The sequence below is a fragment of the Rhipicephalus microplus genome, chromosome 4 (genome assembly GCF_043290135.1).
Source record: "Rhipicephalus microplus isolate Deutch F79 chromosome 4, USDA_Rmic, whole genome shotgun sequence".
NCBI classification, from domain to species: Eukaryota; Metazoa; Arthropoda; class Arachnida; order Ixodida; family Ixodidae; genus Rhipicephalus; species Rhipicephalus microplus.
The window spans coordinates 64,438,875-64,465,224 of NC_134703.1; positions in this window are offsets into that span (position 1 = coordinate 64,438,875).

The window sequence follows — 26,350 nt, forward strand, 5'->3', positions numbered from 1 at the left end:
GCGTCCCACGAAATAAGATTTCCTTTCCTTGTATTTCATGCCAAAAGTTGTCCCATGATACCACTACAATAAAATCGCTTCGCAGGAAAAAAAACACACCTTTCGACTACTTGTGCAGCTTTCTTCCTTCTTCATCAGTAGCTACCCCAGACGAAAACAATAAGACGGCATTTGCGAGGCCTTTCTGTAAACGTGCTATTCTCACCCAAGCTATCAATCAGGATCTGGCCTACGCGTGTTACAGCAGGCGGTAACTTGGTCCGGTATGGATGTTTTGTTTGTGGCTTGCGTATGCTTCAGCCATCTGCTTGTCACAGGGGTGCATTATTGGCTACAGAGAGGTCAGGATGAGTGACAATTTGAATACTCAAGCTGCTCCTTCTTCATCACCTGTCATGTGTCCTTCCGGGTCATTATCCCTCATTCTTCACAAGTTATTTAGTTTCACCGCGCCGGGTGCGTGACCACGCAGAAGTGCAGGAAATAGTGCCAGATACACTTTACCAGCCTTCACGTATTGGACAGCATAAAAAAATACGAAACATTCGCAAAGCTTCGGCTTGAATTCTCAAAGCTCTTGTTTCGTATAACCCCTTTGCCGCTGTCTGCTCTTCTCAAATGATATCCATTTCTGCTTTTTGCACATGCCCTTTTCTGTAACCTTTTGCTTTCCTCACCTTCTTCCCCGGCACAGGGTAGCCAGCTGGTCTGGAAACATGCGAGCAGTGCTTCAATCAGACCCTACCATTTGCAAACGTATTATAGAAGAACTGATTTTGTAGATTTACCCACCCCTCATGTAAAGTCCCTTCCTTTAGAGGCATTTGTGGTATTATTCATTAATAGAAAATTTGGGAGATACCAAGTACCTTAGGAGTCAATTTTATGCGAAGAATGTGATTAGATGGTGACTGGATTGAAGTTTTTATTGAGCGAAACGTTGTACAATAACACTATAGTTATGTAAAAATGTTGTTCACACATACATATGTTGAACAGTCGCATGTTTTCTGCTGCGTTATGATGCCAAGAGCAACGTGAGTATCAGCAACACCAGAAGTGGTAAACTAACATGTAGCACTTTTGCCAGCAAAGGTGGTAGTCCTGGACACTGGTAGATAATTGAGCTTCAGTGGATGACGTTTCACTACAATTGTCATTAACCTGACGTGACGACTGTATGATAGGAGTACGTCAGTACTGCTTAAGGTATGGAAAACTCTTTTTTCTTGTGAGTCTCTGCTAGCGTTGTACTTTCTTCCATTCATTGTCACATTAACTACGGTATCGCTTTATGGGGAAACACATACGCTTGTAACTTGTCATCAATTGAACACATCCAAAATCAGTCAATACGCATCATCACTTCTACTACCATACCATCTTCCCATGCCTCTGTATTACTCCGCTATTACAATATTTTGGCGGTTATTTATGTTTCATTTCAACATCGTAGTCTTATTTCACAAACCACTTCATAACAACCTTCCGCTCCTATTCATGTCAAGTGTTTTTTTTTACACAATAAAAACTTCACCATACTTGCAGCTAATAAAAATTTTTGTTACCCACATTTCGTTGCAATTGTGGCAAAAAACATCTGCTTTCACTGCCATTTATGTTTGGAATAATTTTCCTACAGCTATCAAAATTCTTGTTTCCTTTACATTCTTTAGCGGTCACCTTAAATATCAGTATTTCAGCTAAGTGTACTCATGTCATACCTCTTGTCAAATCGGCGTCTTTTTTTTTTAATTTGTACATTTGTTTTTCTCTTTCTGTGCTTTTTCATGTTCCATTGATGGTATTGTATACCTTTTATCTAATATATTTTGATATTGCTACATATTTCGTTCCCTTGCTGTGCTAGTTCTTACAATCTATATTTTGTAATTGACTGAGGGCCCCACTACAGTTTTTTTTTACTTTGGGGCCCTCGTCTGTCAATTTGTTGTTCTTTTAACATTTTTTAAATCAATAAACTAAAACAAAAGCTGAAACGACTCTTCGTGCGGGAAGGAAGCAGACTCAGGATATTGGACGAAGTTTGTTGGTCAGACGAACACGCTAGCTGAATGCCCCATTTCTGCAGCACTGCTGTCAGGTTAGTCTCCCCCCCCCCCCCTTTTTTTAGCTAACCACATTGCGAGATAAGCACACAAGCTATCTCGCCTTGGAATTGTCGCTGGTAAGCCGCTGTTGTATTCGCTGTGCTGGATGCTGCGCTTTTATTATTCGGAAAATGTCCCCAAAAGAGTGCGAATGTTCGAAGTGGGGGTGACAAAAACAACGCCATGAAGTTATATTTCAGATTATGATTCGAATTTTCGAATAAGCATTTCCATCGGTATTGAACTGTGCCTGTGCTGAACAAAGTGATGGAACTCCTAACGATGCCTCTCAAAATGAAACGCAATAAACTTAGCAACACAACACGCGACAACAACAAATAGTATCTCCACCCACACATTCTGAATGCCCTGGAAAAGACATGCATAAAGCACCCACCTGTTTCCACTTTTTATCGCTTTCACGACATTCTTATTAGAACCTGATGAGACTTTGCTTGCTTCAACAATATACGGAACACGACGGTGGCGGCATGGTTTCCCTGGCAGCTTGAACAAGTATTACCCCACCAGTCATTAATGATTTGTACGTAAGCCACAGAAAACTGCGAGTGTTCGCAGACAGTATACAGCATACATAAAATACTTTTGATTGATACTATTAGAGCGGTATTCTGTACTTTTTACGTGACACCATAGGCTACTTTTAGAAAAAAAGTGCAGTCACAGCGAAACAGGAAATAGCTACTCTAAGCTAGGCAACGTCTCGCAGACATTGACAACGCCACCTAGAAAAAGCATGCCTGGAACGTCACTTTCTTATAAAGGCGATAGGCTTCCTTGGGGACTTTCGACGCAATAATTTTGGTCGGTCTGTCTGTACATTTGTCTGTTTTTCCGCCCACTGGGGTATCCTAAATGGCACCCAAGGGACCAAACGATACTCCAAACGGCAGATCCCATCCGCAGCGCCCACCAATATTGCTCAAGCTTCAGCGTTCATACTTGTGTGATTGTGAGTTAAAAACAATTATTGCGCACATCTGAGGCACTATAATAACACGTAAATAGTCTGTATGTCTGCCTTTTTGCTAGAAAAGGCATACGTAAGTAATTTTAAGGATCGTAGCCTCTATAACGCTGCACTGGCCATGCAATGCTTGCACGAAACGGCAAGTGTTTCCAACGCTTTTGTAAGACGACATGGTGGTGGCACCTACCCGTCACCTTGCATCCTACGCCTTATCACCTCAGAGACGAGCGCGCATGGCGCGTGCCATGTTTTCCAGGATAACTGCCAGATAGCGCTCATGTCTCACGTGTGAAGCGACTTGATGCGCTCGTTCGCCTCCGATGCATGCTCGAGGCACTCTGACCCAGCGCCTCCAGAATACCATTAACCAATTTTCTTGCGCAGAGCATCAAATAAACGTTTTGTTCATTCTCTCCAGATGCAAGACTATCGTCTTTCGACCACATTTGTGGTGTAACATGCAGATACGTGGCCTTTTTTTTTTTTTTCAATTGAGAGCTTCCTGCCAGCACACAATCTCGGAGGCCATACTTCCTGCCGCATGTTGCGACCATCCGCCGCGTGCGAACGCTCGCCTCTGTACCGCTGAGTCACGTGACATCACATCTGCTCGAAGGCAACTGCGAGAGCATTGCTGTGTTCGCAGGAGACAGTCACCAGAGGCGCTCGCCTTCGTACCGGAGGGCGAGAGTAAAATCATAGTAGGGCAGCACGTTCGCGGCTCTAGTCCCAGGCATAATTTTTTAAAGGAAGCATTGACATAGAAAACGAGAAATTCGAATGAGTGGCACGTTCAACCTGATTCTTCGAACACCGATTTCTGAGTACACTATGGCAAAGAGAATGGAACGAGAATGACCAAATATGAAAAAAAAGACAATAGCATGGAGCTCTCAGCAGATAAGAACGTTGACTGAACGAGAGCATAGAGAGAGACAGAGATTGGTAGAGATGGTAAGGTAGGGAGGTTAACCAGTCAAGAATAACCGACTTGCAACCCTACACGTGGGAACGAGATGAGGGAGATTGAAAGAATACGATGAAAGAAAGTAGAGAGACGAAAAGACAGCACAAGCACCCCTGCACCGTGTCGCCCAAGAGGCCGACAGAAACTAGGTGCCCTCTTTCCTCCTTTCAAGGATCTCTGAATCTATCAATATAGTTATGATCCACCAACCTGGTGCAGAAACGCGACATCACTATCACCGGTTCTTGTCCAGGTCCACTTTTTTTTTCTCAAAAACCCCAGCAGTTCTTCTGTCGCCATCAGCTGCAATATCCTTTGTCGATGGCATACAAGAAAAGATTCAAAAGGCATTTGTCTATTGTCAAGGCACTCTATAATGGACGCCAGCGATGCCACGCCCTGTGTGGCTGTCCGGTCTGTAATGTGAAGGAGCGCATGGAAGAAGGCAAAGTAGTTTCGAGCCCTTCCGCTAGCTGACGGATGAGCTCTTTTTTCTATTAGCCTGCGCTTTCATAGACACTCGTGACTGTGCTTCATTGGGAAAGTCAATAGCAACTTTTTGACAAACAAGATTTCTTCGTGATTCTACCATCAAGGATGTGCGGACCGTCCGATATGTTCATCATGTGGCTCGTGAGAGACACTAAAACACGTCATTTTAGAATGCCCTAAATTTTTAATACAGAGAGCACTACTCAAAGAAAACTTTGGACTGACTGGACTTAGATGCTCGACCCTTTAAATTCCTTGTTCCCAGGAGGATGTGGTTCTAGGCGTGACTAGGCTCATAAAGCCCTTTTAACTGTTTTATAGAAAACGGACTTGGCGTTGCATTTGTATACATTTTTCATGTTACTATTTATTCTTTGCGTGTGTGTATTTTTCCCGCTTTTTTAAAATTTCATCTCTCTCATTTTTGCTTCCCTACTTTCCTCTATGACTCCCCTTTTTGAAGGAGCAGGCAGGCGTTGTGCCCTTTGAGGTGGCAGTTCTTAAACTGCTCCCTCACAATTTCCTCCGTCTTCGTGTTTGCCATGTACACAAACCAAATGATATTAAGTATTATTTCGACCTTCTGAAAAAGCCGTACGACACTTTTTTTAGCGCACACATGTCACAAAGTAATCGTTCTTCAATGATCGGTTTCTGTCAAACGCGACAATTCTGTTTCAATCGCTCAGTGCTAGCTTTCACTGTCTAAAAGAAAGTGATAGGTAAAAAACAGCAGCATAACTTACATTTTCAACAATAGCAATACTTTGCTCTTAGAGAAGACATTTGTTTTTTGAATATATATGTGAAAATATTTATTAAACGCGATTACGTAGGTACAGATAATTCAATACTATTGCGCGTTATGCAGGTGATTGTGAATGCTTGGTGGGCAGACTGCAAGCATCATCTGTGCTCCGTACCTGTACGCTTGAAGGAGCATTCGAGTTTTTTTGAAGCAATATTAAAGTGTTGACTCGTTTGTGCTGCAAACTGCGGCACGTTTATGTTATTATATGCTTATTATTAGACGTTCCTGTCCTGATAGTCTAACTGATAACTGCGACAGGGGTCTATATACAAATTCAAGCAAAAGGAGTATAGCATGGACTGTAATGTTTAATGCTCACGACTGTGCGCTCAGTAACGTTTTCTTTTTAAAAAGCGTGAGATGAAAGTGTTATGAATATATCTATGTGCATGGTATTATCGATATCAGAGCAGACACCGCTTTTACAGAACAAGTCAAGGTTTCATAGTATTGGGTGCGAGACAAGGCAGCGCGCCAGTCAGTACAGACGGAGCCCGCTGTACGGCCGAGTGAGCCGAAAACTTTCACTTGAGGTCCGACCAAGTTGCTAGCTCTGCACGCATGCGTTTCGTTACATGCTTGAGAGCATCATGGCGGCATTTGTACCCGTGTGTTGGAGTGGATTATTGCTGCTGCAGAGTTCGCTTGCCCTCGAGCTTTGGTGATCCATGCTCTGTTGGCTCCTGCTGCTTCTTGCCCTTTAGCACCCGTCTACATTGGTTTGCGCACTTATACAATGAAAAAAAAAGTTTTTGGTGAGATTACGAATCACGCGAGAGCCGCCGTGACTAAGTTACTCAGCCTTTATCTTTTGTCGACAGAGTGGGGGGGCTCTCCGCTTTCCAGAGCTTCGAGTCTTCCAGGTAAGGTGTGTCTTGATGCGTCCTATTAAATGCGAAGCGTAGTGCGGCCCTTTGAGCGCATCTATCTACCTATCTATCTATCTATCTATCTATCTATCTATCTATCTATCTATCTATCTATCTATCTATCTATCTATCTATCTATCTATCTATCTATCTATCTATCTATCTATCTATCTATCTATCTATCTATCTATCTATCTATCTATCTATCTATCTATCTATCTATCTATCTATCTATCTATCTATCTATCTATCTATCTATCTATCTATCTATCTATCTATCTGTCTGTCTGTCTGTCTGTCTGTCTGTCTGTCTGTCTGTCTGTCTGTCTGTCTGTCTGTCTGTCTGTCTGTCTGTCTTCTGTCTGTCTGTCTGTCTGTCTGTCTGTCTGCTAGAATTTTGTACTGCTAGTACTGACACAGTTGAAGTACGCACTGGGGGCTTAGCCAGAAATGTTTTTTTCAGAGGGGGGCACCTCCTTGAAATGGTCATTTTTCACTCTCTAACAAAAACGCAGGCACTTAGGCAACCACAATGCTTGGCCTTTCACGGGAAGCTCTCGCCGTTTTTTCTAGGAAAGTGACTCACCTTTCTGTTTTTTAAACAAACCAAATGTGCAACTTCTGCGTTTCGTCGCCACGCTTCACGTGGCAATAGCACCTGCCACGGTACTAAAGAGATGAAGGAAAGCTTAGCAAGTGGAAATCTTTACACGCATGCACAAGAGCTTCCAGCTTCAAAAAACTTTAAGGCTGTTTAAATTTTGTGAACTCCGCATCGTAAGAAAAAAGTGCTTAGGTGGAAGTTGGGCGACCTCACCCGCTGAAGTTTCTCGTGGCTTAAGTCAGCCACTCGATCGCGTGTTCAACTTTGCGTTATCGCACCCTGCAGCCACGATCGGCGCCTTGACGCATTAATCTGTACGCTCCCACGTTAGATGGATGATGCTCTGTATCCTGCGAAAAAAGCGAGAAGGCGCGTAGGTTCGGTGCCGACGCTGTCGTAGACGAAGGCAGCTATTGGCTGGCTTTCACAAATGGGAGCGTAGCCGACCCTCGCGTAAGCACTAAGGAAGAATAAACTCCAGGAAAATGCCTGTCATGCGCTTATGTTTCGAGGCAGCGACGACAATGAGGACAGCGAAGGCGCCAATGGGGTGAGCGCTTGGGCGTTGGAGTAATGCAGTAAGCATTATTTGTGATCGAATGTAGCAGCATCCTTTTTCTTGTGCGTCGCAATGCAATAAGATACTTTTGATTGTTCTGCTTATTTTCATGAATGAAATTTGGAAATCGTATTTTATATTCATAAAGCGTTCATTATGTGTAGCTACAATTAAAAGAAGACAAGAACAACCACTCAATTATCCTCGAAATACCACGACCACTTTTTGAAATACCTCATTCTTAACATTGAAATCCTCTTGATTTCAAAGTTGGAATTCTGTTCATAGGGGCTTCTTTTAAACCAGTGAGAATAAACTTTCTGAGTTAAAGACTGCAAACACCAGCGTGTATTCGAACATGTGCTCCGCATGCCGGCACTTTCAACTGATGGCCGTTCTCCATCGTAATATGCACAACGTGACTATTGCCTGGTATTTGCTCTCACAGATGCTTCTGCAGCGATTACTAACAGAATTTGTAAATAGTTCACCTAGATCACTGCGAATAGCTGCTTTCGTTCCAGGTCAGGGTTATGCCTGTGCGCGTGCCTGACTGACCGTTTGCATTTCTACTGCGCATATTCTATTGTGCGCACATTCTACCCTCATTGCCTCGCTTTATCTGTCAGTTTTCTTTAAAAGTCGGGCTGCTTAAGTTCAGGGAAGCCCTGTGAACAGTGAGCAGAAATTCTCGTCATCATTAACTCGTAAACACTCGCTGCATCCTCTTTTTCATACTTTGTTACACTTCCAGAACTCGTGTACCGATTTTTTCGGCAGAGATGCAATCAATCGCATAGACTAGAGCTGCTTTTGAGCAAAGCAAAAAAAGTGATAGAAAAGAAAGAGATCTAACGACAGCGTTGGCTGAAAACTTCTTAACGAATCTCTGTTTGAACGAAGTGGTCCGAAGGTAAGCGTCATCCCTACTCGGCTATCCAAGCGCACTAACAGAGCATAGCATACAGCCTACTATAGTGTAGAATGTGAAGGCGGTGAGAAAGAGAAGTGAGGGTGAAGAGAACGAAAAGCAAGAAGGAAGATGCCAGCGAATAGCGTAGGCATGCAAATTTTAGCATATAAGAGAGGGGGAAATAAAAATGAGAGTGAATAGGAGGAAAGCGAGTAGAAGAACGTCGCCAGTTTTATTGTTCTCTCAGTCTTCGAACCAGTTGTACGTGCATAGCAGCCCCTCTTTTTCGCTTTTCCACACAGGTTGTTTGATTAAGCAAACGCCCATCTATATAATCAGGAATTCTAATTATTTCTATCGCTTTCACTCTTAGTGTCTCCTCCTTCGTTGATACCTTATATTTACAGGTAGGTAATCGGTCATCTATTTCTTGCCAGGTGATGAACTGACATGTGGTTCGCTCAAGGCACGTTATAGCTACATCTGTGCTTATATTGTGTGCCTGAATTAGAGTATATCACAAAAAATCAGCAGTATTGCAAGCGAATTGATTAGATAAAAGGGCAGGTGATATGTGTCGCGAAAATAGTCTTAGCAACGACCGAAGAGCCATGTGCTAGTGCAATGCTGACACAGTGAAGCAAGTAGATATCTAACTCGATCATTTACTGTCCGTCTTCTTATGTTTCGATGATATACTTTCACTATTTTTTGTTGATTTCATGTTTGCCGGGCAGATTTGCGGCCTTGTGCGTTTTTGTGCTGCCTGGAAAAAATAGACGCATACAAGACGAATGAAAAAAATTCAGAAATTTTTAGGGAGTGCGAAATATTTGCCAATCATTTCAAAGGCCAGCGTTTTTTTTTTCGCAAAATACCACGAACACAATAAAATTTTAGGTCAAATATATGCACTTACTATCAATCAGCGTGTACCGGGGGAAACTGGCGTGCATTTGCACAGTATCGGAATTATTAACTATGCGTGTCGGACACTAACGATGTTTTTCAAGCACTTTGGTATTCCTGTGGTTATATTTGCGCACTGTTGATTTCAAAAAAGTCAGACACAAAGACAACAACAAACGATGGCAGACGTGCACGAATATGGCAATGTGAATCTCGCGCACGCGTCAGGCATAGGCTTCTCTTCTAAATTTATGAGCCTGATTGTTTATTGTCAATAATGTTATCAATAACGTCCCCTTAGTCGGGCACGTGTTTTGTTTGTTGATGAGTATTGCGTTTTTTGCTCTAAAGCTACCGCATATTTCTTGCATTGATCGCTATTGCGTCATAACTTCAAGATCCCAATTGTTTTTTTTTACTCATATATAATATTCTAACAAAATATTCAATAATTTGCGTAATACGAAATTTAGTTTGCTTGAAAGTCACATAAGCATCTGTATAAAGCGCCTTCAAAGAAAAGGTTTTGTACGCCAAATATTCATGAAAGAATCCCCGCGTTTTATCACTAATACCTCTTTGCGCGATTCATTACATGGAGTTGTTACGATTCTATCTCATTAAATGAGTTTCATTCGTTTTCAAAGAATTTGCCAGTTGTGGCACTTTTCATCTGCCTGGCCGATATAAAATTTGAAATTTATCTGCTGGAGTACGTGGGGGTCTGTTTTTACAATAATTGCCTTTATCGTTTTCGTACTTTATCTTGCGTTTTTTAGACCATACTACTGTTATCTTGTTGTTTGAGAGATATCAAATAAAATGTATGCAATGCGGCCAACGCTCATATCGTCTTAGAAATAAAACAAGTCTTTCTAAACATTATAAAGGCCTCAACGTAAGTGTGCCACGCCCCTGAAAATTGCGCGGTGTTTTCAAAACAGTGAATGACGTAGTTTTGCCTTGGCTGAACACAGGAATTGACAAAGGAGCGTTGTGTGATCTTTGTGTGAGTATAGTTGTATAAAACATCATGCTTTGAAACGAAAAAAAATCGAAGCAAGCAAAAATAAATATATAAAAAAGAAAGAAACAAAGAAGGCAAAAAAGAGAGAAAAGAAGAAAGCTTGTATTGGCATGTGCTACACTACGTGCCATCCAGTAGTGAGCCAAATAGCCAAAGTCACAGTCAGCTGAAAGCTGTTAAAACAAATTCTTTTATCGTAAAATTTATTTCTTGAGCTCAATCACAATAACATTCTGGGATGTGAATCTACAATTTGTTTACTCAAAGCTCCTTCTACGTTTGGGCAGAACATATTTTCATTACTAAGTTTTCATTTATGTCCAGGTCTTCATGCCTGGTGCACATGACGTGAAGACCACCTTCAACTGCAACAGCGGATCGTAAATATCAGCAAAAATTTCTTTTATGTTGACATGAAACGTCAGCAAAAGAATAAAAAAGAGATCACAGCAAAAAACAACCCAATGATAGAAATTGTGCTCGTTATTAGTTCTCAATTTCGCCAAACAGCGTTCTTTCACCTTTTTTTTATTCGACGCAGTGCTTTCATTTTTTACGTGTCATCAGTGACGAGTACATGTGCACAGCAGTTGCTAATCTCCATCTATAAGTTTGCGGAGACTACTTGGAATGCTTTGCACAAGCAAGCCGATTGCGTCGTACACTGTTGACGTTGATGGACTAAGGCGGATATGCCGGGGATAGCGGCTGGATCTTGCGAAAGACCGCGCGATATTACAACTCGGGATATTCGTCGCAAAGCTCTCACGAGCAAGTGCTTTGGCATGTCCTGGGTAAATGGACACTGAAAATGAACGAATGAAGGCAGGGTATTGCGACTAAAAATGTAGCCACGCAAGCGCGAACAGCAATACTACGTGTCACAACATGGTTCCGATGAAAGAACTGACGAAGTAATTTGCTACGCTGAACTAATACATAAAACTATACCTGGCCTTCTGTTTTACGTATTGTAGTGCGAAATGTCAGCAGACGGACGTATCATTTAACAGCAAGAATTTACTGTGATTGCAAATAAGTAGGGCATGAAGTATATATATATATATATATATATATATATATATATATATATATATATATATATATATATATATATATATATATATATATATATATATATATATATATATATTCTTAGCTTAGTATTCAATTACCATAAAATCAGCCTTCAGGTCCTACGTACTTAATACAGCAACGTACCAATTGAACAAACAAAAGCTATGAAACTCTGTTCGGAATAATCATATGCATTTATTTAGTGAGTTTTATTACTCCGAAAACAAACTTGACATCACTTATCCCTGCGGCAACAATGTTATGCAGAATGCAGACAGTGAAGCGAACGGGCTCCATGGTAGTCAAGGCTGCTGCTATTTTGCTGAAGCTTGTAAATACTCTTACTTCCATATCTTTTTTATTTTTTTATTTTCCTTCTGTGTGGTTTTGAGTATCTCATATTATGTGACTATTCTCTTCTATTTATTTCTATCTGTTTCCTTTCTTTGATTAATCTTCTTTTTCTATCTCTCACATTCTCCTTCCTTTTAAAATTATCTCTATATATTCTTCCTCTTTCTAAATTCTTTTCTCAGCGCATCATCTTCCTCTTCCATCTTCTTTCCCACCTCCTCACTTTGCTGTTTACCCTCATCCTGACTTCCTTTTCCCACGTTTGGCAATGCAATACTAACGCTGTGCTATGCTCTGGTAGCGTTCATGGACAGCCCAGTGGTTCAGACGCTGTCTTTCAGCACATAGGAGCGGAAGTTTTATTTCACCTTGCAAACAATTTTTTCCTCCCCAATTTTCGTTTTTCTCTCCTCATTTCATTCTTTCTCTTTATTTTCGTACTTCTTGTCTCTCGCATGGAAGTTATCACACCTTGGAAAAGAGAAATTAGCGTACTTGTTCTCGGAGCAAAGCGGAACATCAAGATGGACGACACAAAAAAATTGAGGGAGCTTATGCCTACTTATACATGAGGATCGCTTTCTCTTCGTGACTCAAGGGCTAATGGCCACCCTAAGCAACTCCATATTCTGTTACCTCATCCATATCACTGAATCCATTGTCACTAAATCACCTGTTTCTGATCGTTCAGCTACGCCTGTAAAGAGTGCACCATCGTTAGCAGCCCCAAATAGCTAAGAAGCCCACACTCCAGGCAGCAGGTTGTACGCAGTCATAACTGCAAGTGTGAACCATTAGAGCAAGAACAATACTCTGGCTCATCATACTACCCAGCTGTCATCAAAAAGTATTGACCAAAAATAGCGAAAAAATTTTGCCTTCTTCGAATTCGTGGTAATTTCCCAAACGTATGAAAACAGAACGCAAGGAAAGTGATCCCCAGAAGCTTCACAATCAGAATACTAATGTTCGCGTCTAATTGGCTAAATGATTTCTAAGGCTCTGACAATGCGCAAGGCAAAGAGAGCAGCCGTGGAGCGAGAACAGTGAGCTGTAACGGGCACGCACTAGCGTTTTTTTTTTTTTGCTAGCAATAAGGCCAACACGTTTCAACACTTTACGTAAGCGGTGTAGCTAGAGAGTGATTGTGCAGAGGTTGAGAATATTTTTCAGATATCCACTTCTCTTTCGGTTCTTCATAGCACATGGGCACACATGAGGTTTACCACCTCTTCCTTTACCTAGCATACTCACAGAAATATAAAAGGATATATATTACTGAATGACAGTGCACATATTATTGTAGAAGCGTCAGCAAAATCGCTTGTGGTTTGTTTGTTGGGACGCATGTTTTAATTAGAAAAGTGGACGCATAAGTGAAGCATGCCTTTTAAGTTTTGTATTTTTGTAGTTGTTCGGGACTCTTAGTAAAAAATGGAGCCGGATGCTCCAGCCACTTCAGTGAGGAAACAAAAATTGGTCCCAGTGTTCACACTTGCACGATAAAAACACCAAGCCGACATATCTACGACAAAAACGGGACTTTGCTGGACGCAAGAAAGTTCACGCAGAAACCAGGTGGCTGTCAGGTTTTTCTTTCTGCGTTTGCACGCACTGTTTTCCAAAATGCAATACACCAAAGTGGCTAGGCCATGGGAGAGCTGTTTGCATAAAGGAAGGAATGATTGGGTACAAATAATGAAGGCAATCTCGACTGTTTTGCATAAAATGGCGACTGAGAATCGGTGAATACATAGCACAGCATCTGTTCTCTCACAAAGTGTACTACCAGTTCTGGCTACTTTACCCGGGACTACACAACCACACAAGACCCATTCATCTTTGTCATCGTGAAGAACAAAATAAAGCTCCCAAGCGTGGTATGCTTGCGGGCGTGACGACAAAGGCTGGCAAAAAAAAAATGATTGAACGTAAAAGGCATATTTTGCACATTACAAGGCAACTTCTGAATCTGGCCAGTTTGTGCCACACGAATGTTTTTCTGCACTGCTTCTAGCGCGTTGACTGTGTCATGTATGCATGGCTGAACTAGGATAAGGGCGAGATTAAATCATAGATTGATGTTGTATATGTAAACGTGTTCGCTGCTAATAGCTTGCAAAAAAATTAAAAAATTATGCAGCCTGTGAACATTGAACGAGTTTATTTAGATTGACAAATGTTTGTTGAAAGGTACTTGCATGCTAAATAAAAAGTGACATTTTCAAAAAGGAACGACAAAAATAGGGCACTTTTTAGCTTACCCCTGTATTAGCACTCACATTCATTGGGCTTTTGTCTCGTGCAATCTCTGACCTATATTTTCAGCACAGAATAAATTTCATTCAAAAATGAATATGAGCATGAGATTTACTTTTCGTCTTGTTCTTCGAGCACCCTGGCGATGGTCACCCATCATCATCACCCATACAGAAACTAATGTGCTTGGCCTAACGCAGAGAAAACCACGCATAAACACGGACAAAATAAAACAAGTGCAAAATTTAAAAAGAGAAAGAACTAGATATATTGCGAAAGAAATAGTATGAACAAGAAACTGAAAGAAAAAATATTAAGAGAGGGACGAATGGATAGAAGTGAAGACAAACGGTGATGTAAAGAAGGGAGAAAAGAAAGAGAAGAAAGGAGCAAGGCGAAAAAAAATTACAGCATATCCACAGACTGAATGATGATGAGTGGAGCGAAGCGTCTGTTAGTCCATCCGCACTTCCGTCCGTCTGTTCCTTGTTGCTTCCGTACATCTGTGCGTCCGTACGTGTGACCGGCCAAGCGTCAGTCCTTCCATCCGTGCATCTGTTCATCCAGCCGTCCATCCGTGTGGCCATTCATGCGTTCATACGCCCATCCGTCCGCCTTCTTGTCTGTCTGCCCGTCCGTCCGTTCCTGCAGTGAACACGCCAAGCACCGCCATTTCACATCTTTTCATCATATATTCAAATATAGAAGTACCGCCATGCAGCGAACATTTTAAGGCCTAAACGAGAGGTGACTACCTACTCCTACGACGACGACTACTACTACATACATCGCGGACGCACAACCCACGGCATAGGGACGTTCGCCCCTAAAATCGGCAGAACCCACACACCTTAGGGACCGACGGTATGCGAAGCAGGCGGAAGGCAGGTTACCGTGCTGTAGTTTTCTTATTGAGCGACACGCCATGAAATGGCGACAAATACATGTATAAATGTTGAACGCAAACACATATATTGAAGCATTTTAGATAATTATATAACCAGTTTTTTGCACTTGCGCAACGATTCCAAAAGTATATCGCGTATTAGCAACACCAGAAGCGATAGGCCATATGAAGCGCTGGCGCTTGCGAGTATAGTAGCCCTGGACACTGCTACATAAATCAACTTCAGCGTATGACACCTAACTACAATCGACACAAACCCGACGTGATGACTATATGATCGGGGTATATATGTAATGTTTATAAAATTGGATAGCACAGCACCACAACCAAAATTGATGGATCACGAACACTAGGGTCTCATTGAAATGTGTCCGAGGCCTGGTGTGGCCCTGTGTTAGATTGCTTTATTGCCACGCAGAATTTTTCGGTTCGATTCCTGCTGAGACCCTGACATTTTTTTGCCTTCGTCGGATGAACAGTGCCTATGTAAAGAGGTTCGAAATGCTCGCGCGTTAAAATTGCCTTTGTATAGGGGAACATATTAGTATAGGGGAGTATAGAACATATAGAACATATTAGTATGGGAAAGTATAGAGGAACATATTAGTTCCCCTATACTTTCCTTGGTATTATTGTCTGTTAGATCTCATTATTATTGTGTAAAAACACGGAAAAACGAGCCCTTAGGTATACACTTCTTTCCCTAATTCATTAACGAGGGTCTCGCACTGGCAGACTTAGTGCCTTTAGGTTGTATACGAGGGACTATTAGTCAGCTGCCCACTCGTAACAAGTTCACGTGCTACATGACGCCAAACGGGCTCAAAAGAGTGTGTCACGCTCGCCGCCATGGCTACTGGTGGCGCTGACTGACACTCCCACGTTTAATTCACATATAAACACTATAATGTGGCGGGGGGGATAGCTGTCGTGGTAGCTCAGAGGTAGAGCATGGAACGCGTCATTCGAAGGTCGCAGGTTCGGATCCTGCTCACGGCAAGTTATCTTTTCACCCACTTCTCTTCATATTTACATTACAATTTGGTCTAATATGTTCCCCTATACTTTCCTTGGCATTATTGTCTGTTAGATCTCATTTTATATATATATATATATATATATATATATAGCACCTAACATCAAGATTTCATGATGTAAGGCGGTCACAATGCAAGTGCTTAAGCTTAGCACAAATTTTTTTCTATAGATATTCCTCAACCTCGTGTCAAGGTTTCTCGCTGAGTTACATGAGGTTACTGTTTTATCTTTTATTTTGATTTTAACAGCGGCTGACTGGATAAGATGCCTTCGCAGAAGGTTTAATTTTAATACAAAAGACGTCAAAAGCGTTTCTCACTTTGGCGGCCTGCTGTTTACGTCGTCCTACCTTATACTGATTGATGCCAGTGCTCGAGTGCAGGGAACAGCGTACACGTTCTGCCTCTGAAAAAGTGTGGCTTGCTTCAAACACATCAATTTTTCAAACACATCAAACACATCTGGCATTGTTCTCAAATAGAACATAGAGTCAAAGGACGCTGCATCTTAGAAAGTGTTATCCTAAGAGCTTTCTATAGTATTTCAGCCTCGAGGAGTGGGTGTTGAACCTCAGGAGAACGAGAAATTTTGTTTTATCTTATAGCTAACAAAGATTCATGACCTTTTCCGCCCAAATGCGACGAGCACACATAGCTTGGACTATTTAACATTTGTTTCTACGTATCTTCAAAGCGTTGGTGTGAAATTGTGTTTTTCTGAAATGTTGAAGTTGAAGTTTATTCATCATTGAAGCATACATCTTTATCAAATGGTTTAATGGGAAGAGAGGGGCGAAAAGGCAACTAAATGCCTTACACAGTGCCGATTCCCCAATGTAAAGAAAAGTAGTTTTGTAGGCGTAGCACTCACTAATACACCAATCTCCTGCCATGTCTGGTCTAGTGAATGTGTTATAGCTTGACGAAGTGGTGAATTTTTAGTATCGTTGAGATTTTACAAAAAAATTGTTTTTTCACGTTTAATTTCGTTTACTTTTTAGCCGTATTTTTTCTCGTGATTATGTATCCAGCAGGTGTGGTTTCGCGCTTCGTATTTTATATTATAAGGTAACCAACTTACTTTTGCTCTCTCTTAATATGGAACTTCGTAGCTCGTAAACTGGAAACACCATTGTGTTAAAACGCTGCATGAAAGAAGTATATGCAATGTTAATACATCAAAAGTTCGCACCTGCCATACAAACTCTTTAACTTCACAAATTTCTACGTATCTCCTTTTTCTGCTGAGGCACAGTAAATGCCGCAAGCATTCTCCTGCTCACTTGTGGTTGACCCCAAAATTTTGTCGTATAACCTTCACTAGCAAAAAAAATACATTGTTCCGTCGTATGCAGCATCTTCACTCGAAAATATATGAAAAAAGTCTTTTCAATTATTGTGTATTGCCTGGAATCATTTAAACTTTTTTGCTGGAACATTGACGATGGCCATGGAGTGGCTTTACATGTATACGGTAGACATTACTTTGATGAATGGAATACGAGCAAAAAACCAAAAACAAAAAACGGGACTGTGTAAGGGTGTCAACATTGCTTGTTGTTTAGGCGGAATCACAGCTTGTAGATCCATCACGAGCAACAGAGAAGTCAGGCTGTCACAGTCGACGTAGTTGCACTTTCCCAGGACACAAACTAGAAAACAGGGCACGTCGCTGCTCAAGCAGCCGCCGCAAAACTTGTAGTGATGGATTAGAAAGCGCGGCCCAACATCCTCTGCTAGCCATCCAAGCTTGATCCTCGACGCTCCCAGTGGAGTCTCCGTTATTGTTCTTCTCGTTTGTCTTTATCCCATTCGAGGCACTGAGAAATGTTAGCGTCCCAAGCAAACCAGATCAGTTATACCAACAACAAGGTTCATATTTGTGAAGGCGCAATAGATCAATATGTCGCAAAGGACTGGATACCTATTTTTTCCTCCCAAGAGATGATCCACGCTCTTCATCATCCTTCACAGCCTGAAAGCCTAGTGTTGTAGATAGTTCTTGCGGGAACGCTGAAATGTGGTTGCAAACGAGTCAGTGTTTTCGTAAGAGAAGTACAAAATACTCCCTCTACTTCTTATCGAGCTCTGTTCCCGCCTCTTAACGGGCATCACTGCTGAAAACCGATCAAGTGTGTAGCAATAAGGAATTACAGTGTGGAAAAACTTGTTTGTTGAACAACTTCGCTGCGTGAAGTATTTCGCAAGATGAAGCCACTGACTCTCTACTAACCACGCTCTTTGGTTTTGCGTGTTTCATATTTCACACTTGTTTTGTCTGGTGTTGTCGTTGGCCTGAAAGACGCAAGCGTGGGGCGTGGCAGTCTAAAAAGTATAGACAGTCTGCACGTGTAAAAACGTGTTTATTGCTATACTTGGAGGTAGCAGCTGAACTGCCATGGAAAGCGAGTGGTGATTGGCTTGTGACGAGCAGGGACGAGGGGGAGCAGCCAACCACCAAACGCCTGCCGGTAAGGTGCACCGCTTATACCTTTAGGGCTAGCTCAGGAACAAAGCTGCTCTTGGAAGTCGGAACACGACATTGCTGAAGTTACTTTTCTTAGTATTTTTCGTATTTGTGTTGTCTTCCTCTGTATTGACACAGCAAACATAATGACGGTGACCATGACATTGTGCATGTTGTCTGTTATGAGTAGTATTTCAAAGCATAAAACGAGAATGACTACATAGCCAAGTTACAAACGAAAGCACAAAAAAGCAGGAATTACAAAGGGGAGCTTTTTTTTGGATGCATACTATTAGCATATTTAAAATACGCTCCCCATAAAAAGGGTATTCAATATACGATAGTACATACATTGATGATACACCTGCAACGCTGTTCAATAATAATGCAATTTCTTTGACTGCATTTCTCGTCGGATGATTGCACCTCTTCGTTCGCAAAACTAAGAATTTATTTCGCATAAAATGGACCAACATGGGCAACCTGAGAGTTTTGATGCCCACTGCAGCATGTGATGCCAGTTTAAAAAAAAACAATCATGGCTGTTGAACTATCACACCTGAGATTATCCTGGAAGATTTGGTGATCATTGTTTTGCGTGAGAAAAAGCTGAAGTCTACGCTTTAGCAATCACGGCGCATGTGTATAGCCCATTCTTATCAGCAGGCTTAAAGTGAATGAGAGGATCAAAACAGAAACGCATAAAAAATTTGTTTTACGTCGAGAAAATTGCACATCTTACACTTAGTTGCGCGAAGCAATTAGCACAAGGAAGAACAAGCTCGTCACTGCCCGTACTCCCAGTCATCCGGAAAGTATTGCTTGGAGATCGGCAGCTTTCTTCTTGGGAGTACACACTTGCTTAGGACTGCCCCTGAGTCACTGGAAACGATCGGGGGCACCTTGGCCATGCTCCATAGAGCGGAGGTTCCACACAATGCCTGAGTCGGTGTGCACCACTTGCTTGCTTCCACTTCCAATCTTTTTCTTTCTCCCTAATTCTTTCTCGCTTTTTAGTTGATGTTCTTTCCCTCTTTATTTTCTTTCTGCATCGCTTTGTGTATTTCTAGCTTTCTCATTCTTTCTGTGCGATACTTTACACTCCTCTCATCCACTCCCTCTTCCTCACCGTCATAATTCTTCAACTCGCGCTCACTTCCCTTTCCCACCTCCTTTCTACGCTATAGCGTACAGTAATATGCTAGGCTTTCCAAGAGTGCTGAGATAGCCAAGTGATTATGACGATTGCCTGCGAATGGAGCACGCGCCCGTTCCAATCCTACCTCGTGAAGGGTTCTTTCTTTCCTTTATATCTTTCTTTCGTGTCTGTGTTTTTTTTCTCGTGGTTCAGGAAAGTAGTTAGCCCCGCACATGCCAGAATATGTTAGTGCTGTCCACAACGTTTTTGTGAGTTCTTTTATCTCTCCCAAAATCCTAGCCACCAGCACGCCTTTTTCAGGGCATGTTGCTAGGCAGCGCATTGATTTACGTCGTACAGGAGCGAATTGAATGAATGAATATCATGTTTCGGTCATGTCAGTGACACGGACAGCCGATGCAGGCATTCCGGACAATTTTGGTGAGTTATATAGCATTTTGGATTATCTTATAAGTGAAAGAGCGCAAAAGTTTGATCTTTCATTTCAGCATTTTCAAGGCCTCCTGGAGACAATACAGGCCTTCCGAGCACTAACAAAGGCATAATGAATGCGATTAGGAGATAAATATAGTTTTTGTGGCAGCACCTCATAAGTGAGGCTGCGTTAGGCAATTATCTTGAACGAAATTCATTCAGGGAGAAACGCAATCAATAATTCTTTTTCTTTTTATCTTGCATGGTGTAGTGCAACGTTTCGCGTAATCAGGAATGTCAGTGCTAACCTCTGCGATGTTATAGCGACAAGGGAGCTCGTATGCTGACCCCAAGGTCGTGGGTTCATTTCTGACCATAATGGTAGCATTTTGATGAAGGGGGAATGCTGGAGACTCGTGTACTTTGTGATGTCAGTGCACGTTAAAGAACACCCATGATCGAAACTTGTTAAGCCCTCCACTGCGGTGTGCCGTATAATCGTATCGTGGCTTTAGCATGCAAAGCACCACATAAAACATTTAATAAATATGGGGGAGAGAACTTTATTTGTGTACAAGCAAAACTGCGCAAGGCGATTAAAGGAACTGAAGATCCTTTCTGAAAACAAAGTTCTTATCGAAAACAAACTTTCTTCAGCAGCGCAGGAGAATAACGCACAAAATCTCAGGGCCGGATGATAAGGTCCCTCTTAAGCAGCGTCTCCTTCATGTCGAGTGATTCGCTCGGTGAACCTGTGCACTAAATTCGTTTTTTGACAGGTTAATCTCCATGACTTTAATGAGCCGACCTATCTTTGGCAGTCGTGGAAGTAAGTGTACTGTACAGACAGACAGATGGAAGAGGATGAAGTGTGGGGTGGTTGTGCGGGTCGGCGTGCTTTCGCACAAAAAAGATACGTGCCCTTTTCATGTCACATGACAGAGTATCTGTCATTCAGTACGTAACCACCGGCCCGGGGAGATGGGGAAAGTTATCTCCAACCCAGCACCACTACTATTAAAAAGCTTCGAAGAAATGGTCTCGGGAAGCTCGAGATCTGCGTGTGTGCGTGCGTGTGTGTGCGTGCGTGCCTTTGTGTGTGTGTGTGTGTGTGCATGTCTGTGTGTGTGTGCGTGCGTGTGTGCGTACGTGCCTGTTTGTGTGTGTGTGTGTGTTAGTGTGTGTGTGTGTGCGCTTCTTCTCGGTCAAAGCGGTTTGGTCTGAGGCTATACTTCACCGACGCCTCGCGAGATACGAAGAATACAAGAACAGCGGTCGCAAACTTCTTTGCCTTGCGGTTTGCACAGTTCGTCACTCTCTACCTCAACGTGAGTCTAGACGCGTATCATAACGTAGGGTTGAATCGGTGTGTTTAGAATGAGTACTCGTGATGAGTGCCCAGTTTTGTGTTCGAACCTCTGGGACCGATTTTTTACTGGCGCCTGCGCCTCCCTTCACATTAAGTGGCGTTACCTCTGGCTGTGATCAAGAAGAAATAGTAGCTGCGCATGATGCGAATATGTTCATAATAAGGCTATGCGCGAGTGATTTTGCCTAATAATGTAACCGGGTGTGGGCGTCCGCGGCAGCTCACGGAAACAGTGACACAGCCGTACGCAAACGCACGCGCTCACCCCCACACACACGCAAGAAACAAAAAAGATACCGTATACCGCATAACAGTGGACTTTATAAAAAAAGAACACACTGCATAACTGAGAAGAGGCGGGAGAACATTTTGCTCTGCAAACACCAAGATTAATGTCCATGGGCTTGAAAGCCTCGCGTACAGTGTGGTGAACGCTCGGGTTTTCTCTTTTATTTTTCAGCTCAAGTCTTAGCTGCTTGTGAAATCCTGACAGGTACTTTGGCACGCCCACCTGTCAACGTTTTCACCCCGAAAAGCTTATCTCAGCTACGGCATACGCTCGCATCTGCTCTTGTTCCGTCATAGACTGTGTGTGTGTGTGTGTGTGTGTGTGTGTGTGTGCACGCACGCACGCACGCACGCACGCACGCACACATACACACAGACGGGGACAGACACAGAGGCAGCGAAAGACGACTATAGTAGGCAGGCAAAAGAACTAACATCAGTGGCCAGGAAGGCTGGTTAATCAGCTCTAATTATGAAACCCACTTTATGATTCACTGCTTCAAGAAGCGTAAACTAGTGACGGGCAAAAGAGGAGGGGGTGGGGCGGGGAGTCTATATTGATTACCAAAGCTGGCAATGCGTGAAAACGCCCGCTTGTCCACTCACCGCTTCTCTTCTCTATTTCAGTACTCTGTGTCGTGACTAGAGCTCGCTTCCAGTCATTCACGGTCACTTGATCTTCAGCTCTGCAGCTACAGCTACGCCCACGCATCTACTGCGGGCGCAACTGAGAATAGTAGGGGGAGTCAGTGGGCCCGCATTGTTTCATCCGCTTGCAAGCCCTCTCAACGAATCACCGTACACTGCATAGTGCTCCCGAATACTCTTCAATACGTGTCTTTGAAGCCTCTGCCTTTAGCGCGGCAATATTGAAAAATAAAACAAGTATAACATATGAAGTGCTGTTGCATATTTATTCACCTCATCGTGCTTTTTAGTTGCGAAATCTGAAGTATACGATGGCGCAGCACAGCCCTTTCAAAACTTGTTTTTTAGCCACTTTTTCCACTAACCCTATTGTTTGCGCAGCAGGAGCCTAGTTAGTTATTAAGCCGGTATCAAATAGCACGTAATTTGATTAGTGCTCACGGTAGCGCTTATTATATTCTACCTATTGTTGGCTGGGGCACGTTAAGATGCAAACAAAATGATGAAAAGACAACGTTAGAAATATCTGCGAAAGAGCTACGTCTTGGTGGTGTAAACTCTTAGGTTATATTCAGTATGGTTATCATTTAGCTATATATTGACCAATGGCGCAATATGGTAGGGAGGATGAGCCATATGTCCAGTGAAAAAGAAAAAAAAAGGAGCTCGGAAGGAACATATTCGAAACACGTTTACTAGCGGCTAAGATCTTTATATGTACACTATCGAGAAGGCGTCTTCGAATGCGGCTTGCAGCACTTCAGTAGGTAAATAATTGCACACGGTTTACAAGTTTAAATAGTTTGTAAAAGCATTTGGTCACCCATTTGGTATCCCTGGTCTAGAGAAGATTTCCCTGTCGGGAGCGAAGATAAGGTATATAAAATAGGTAAACAAAGAAGCCAGAAATATATAAGAACAATCATGACATGAAAAAAATTTGGTATAGAAAAAATTCGGAACAATAATTCAGTTTAAGACATTGTGCTGTAGCAGAGAAAATAAGCACAAAATGCAGTCTTCCGGGTCTTTTTTGGGCTATAAATATATGTCGCGCTAAAAAGTGCCAGAATTTGAGTCACAAGCAGCTCGCAAGCAGTTAGAAAAAGTAAGTGTGCCTTCTCGAACTGCGCAATAAAAATAAAAGCAGCTCCACTCAAGCGTTAGGAGACAACCCCATTGCCTGTACCAGAATCGCCGCTTTCGTTAAATGGACAAAAATCGAAGAAGCAGCGGAACGAAGGTTGTGTGGCCGGCTGTAAGTCAATGTCATTGTGCTTTAGCAATGCTGTCAGCCCAGGTATTGTGATCTGACGCTGAACGACCTCACGTACTGACTCGTTCATCTCTTCCGGCCGTTGGCGTAGCTGCGGCAAAGGCCCTGGATCAGCGTTACGCTACTTCAGTGCAGTCTAGAAGACGACCAGAAACAGTCTAAAAATTGGCCGTAATGCAGCACTACAGCCTACAGCAGTGCGTCGATTGAGAAAAAAAAATACAAAAGCCTTCCGCCTTCGAGTATTCAAAGACGATTGCGTAAGCGACTTTGTGAGTTTTATTTTTTAATTGAAATCTTGTTTAGGAGCATGGTTAAGCAGTTTGTATATATTAGGGAAGGTGAAAATCAGTCTCCACACGCAATACGGAGGCTTTCACTAATATGCGCCCACTGCATAATCTAAGTAAACCGATGCTCTTTAAAAAAGTAATGAACTTTTGATTAACAAAAGCAGAGTTCCAAGATCATTACAACACTCTTCAGCAACCCATCACGGAGTCCCTCACCACTCCGTATCCCCCCATACATCACACGATCTCAATAAACGATGGCACCTTGTAACCGGTGCTATATCATTAGGGAATGAACCCCTGCAAATAACTATTGAGAAGATATTTTGCTATGTACCTTTTTTTATATACAAGTACCTTATGTCTCTTTCTAGTCAAGTTTTCCTTTCTTAACACGTATGTACTCACTCAAGATTGTACCAGCATAGACTTTCATTTCGTTTTCTTCGGGTGTTCTGATATTGAAAGTGTCTGTAAACCTTGGTAGAATATCGGTGCTATTGCAGAGGGTGACGTGTCAAATGCTTGTAGATAGCTGAAATAAAACAAAAGTCAAGCTATCTCGCGTCATTTAAAAACAAACGGGGCCTTCTTGGCATCGTCTTCTCGAGGCATCATTTCGCATTTGACGCAAGTAAACTGTATTCTTACTCAGAGACGCGTATGATGATCAATGTGCTCAATTATATTCACCGAATAAGCGAGTCAGTATTAGGAAGGATTGTTTATGAGAAACACAGGCTTCCTTTATTTTTCGTCTATTTCTAAACCTAACTCTCGTTTCCTCAAAAGTTAAGCAATTTCTTTCTCATTTGCTCGGCGCACCCTGGGTAGGCCATTTTCTATTCGCAACCAAAGCCGTGGATTGGTCGGGGATCAGCACGTGGGCCGCCACTGCATGGTTGCTTGCACCGAATGAAATAGCCGCTGTTGTTAAAATCTCCGGTGGATGACGTAAATTACGCTGCCTCATTTAGAAGCGAGCTGTGCGCAATACATTTCTCAAGGCCTCACTAACATTGGCTGTGAATAAACTGGCTTCTATTTCTTATTGTTTAATTTTTTTTGATACATGGACCCACAGAAGCTCCTCGCTTTTACTCATTCTTGTGATGGGAGAGAAAAACAGGAAATCAGGATTAGGGACTCCCTGATGACACAAACTTATTCATTAATTTTGTCCGTAAGGATGCCCGGCTGCCTTAGTCTCCTACCCAGCAATATGTTCTTTTAATTTTTCATTGTAACTGCTATGTTTTGAGTTGTCATCGGCATGCTAATTTTACTTACAACTGTCAAAGAATTTTTAAATGATTGATAGAGCACGGTAACATACATTTGACTGCGTGTGAATCAGTTAAACCGATAAATAGTCGCGATGCAACGAAATCAGAGTGTGAAATGTCCGAACGGGGCATAACAGCAAGGTCATACAGAAAAGACACATTTAAAACAAAAGTGACGATATGGAATCACGGTAACGATTGGAAAGAAATGCCAATAGTCAGAATACCATTTGAAGAGGGCAAGTCAAGTATCTCACAAACAAGAGAAGTCACTGGGGCGGGTGAATAAAAATCGATCCAAAGGATTTGTCTACCAAACGAATAGGGTGCCGATGATCTCTTGATGCGAGCGCTTCTTCGCGCCCACCAAGTTGAGAGTGATCTGTGCCAGATTGGTACGCAAAACGATAAGGCACTTTTCTAATGAAAGGACGCCTCGCTCATGGAGCTGCTCTCTCTACGCTCCTCTAGGCGATATTGCACACAGCCATTCCTGCTATAACCCTCACCGTTGGTCCTTACTTATACACTTGCCGTTCTCATTTTCTCTCTCTTATTTACGTTCAAGGCAGACCTGAACAAACTGCACGCACCAGCGCTCTGTAAATAAACCGAGGCGCCTGCATATTCTTGAAGTCTTTCTTGGGGACCTTCGACGCAAAAATTTTAATCTGTCTGTCTGTACAATTGTCTGTTTGTCCGCCCTTAACGGTACCCTATATGGCACAAGACGATACCATATAGTAATATGGTAAAGGTTTACTATGTTACTTAGACGAGACTTCAAAACGCCTACTCCATTCGCAGCGCCCACCAAAATTGCTCAACGTTCAGCGTTTATACTTGTGCGATTGTGAATTAAAAAGCAATTACTGTGCGTATATGAGGCACCATAACAACGCATCAATATTCTGCATATGGACCTTTTACTAGAAAAGGCATATATAAGTAATTCTAAGGACCATAACGTTTATCACGCTGCGCTGACCATCCAACGCTTGCACGAAAAGGCAAGTGTTTCTAACGCTCTGCAAAGACGACACGATGGTGGTACCTACCCGTCACCTTGCGTACTACACCTCATCACCTTCGAGACGGGCGCGCACGCCGCGTGCTCGTATTCCAAGATAACTGCCAGATACGCTCATATCTCACGTGTGACGTGACCTTATGTGCTCGTTCGCCTCCGTGGCACGCTCGAGGAACTAACACAGCCTCTCCAGAATACCATTCACCAATTTTCTTGCGCAGAACACTGAATAA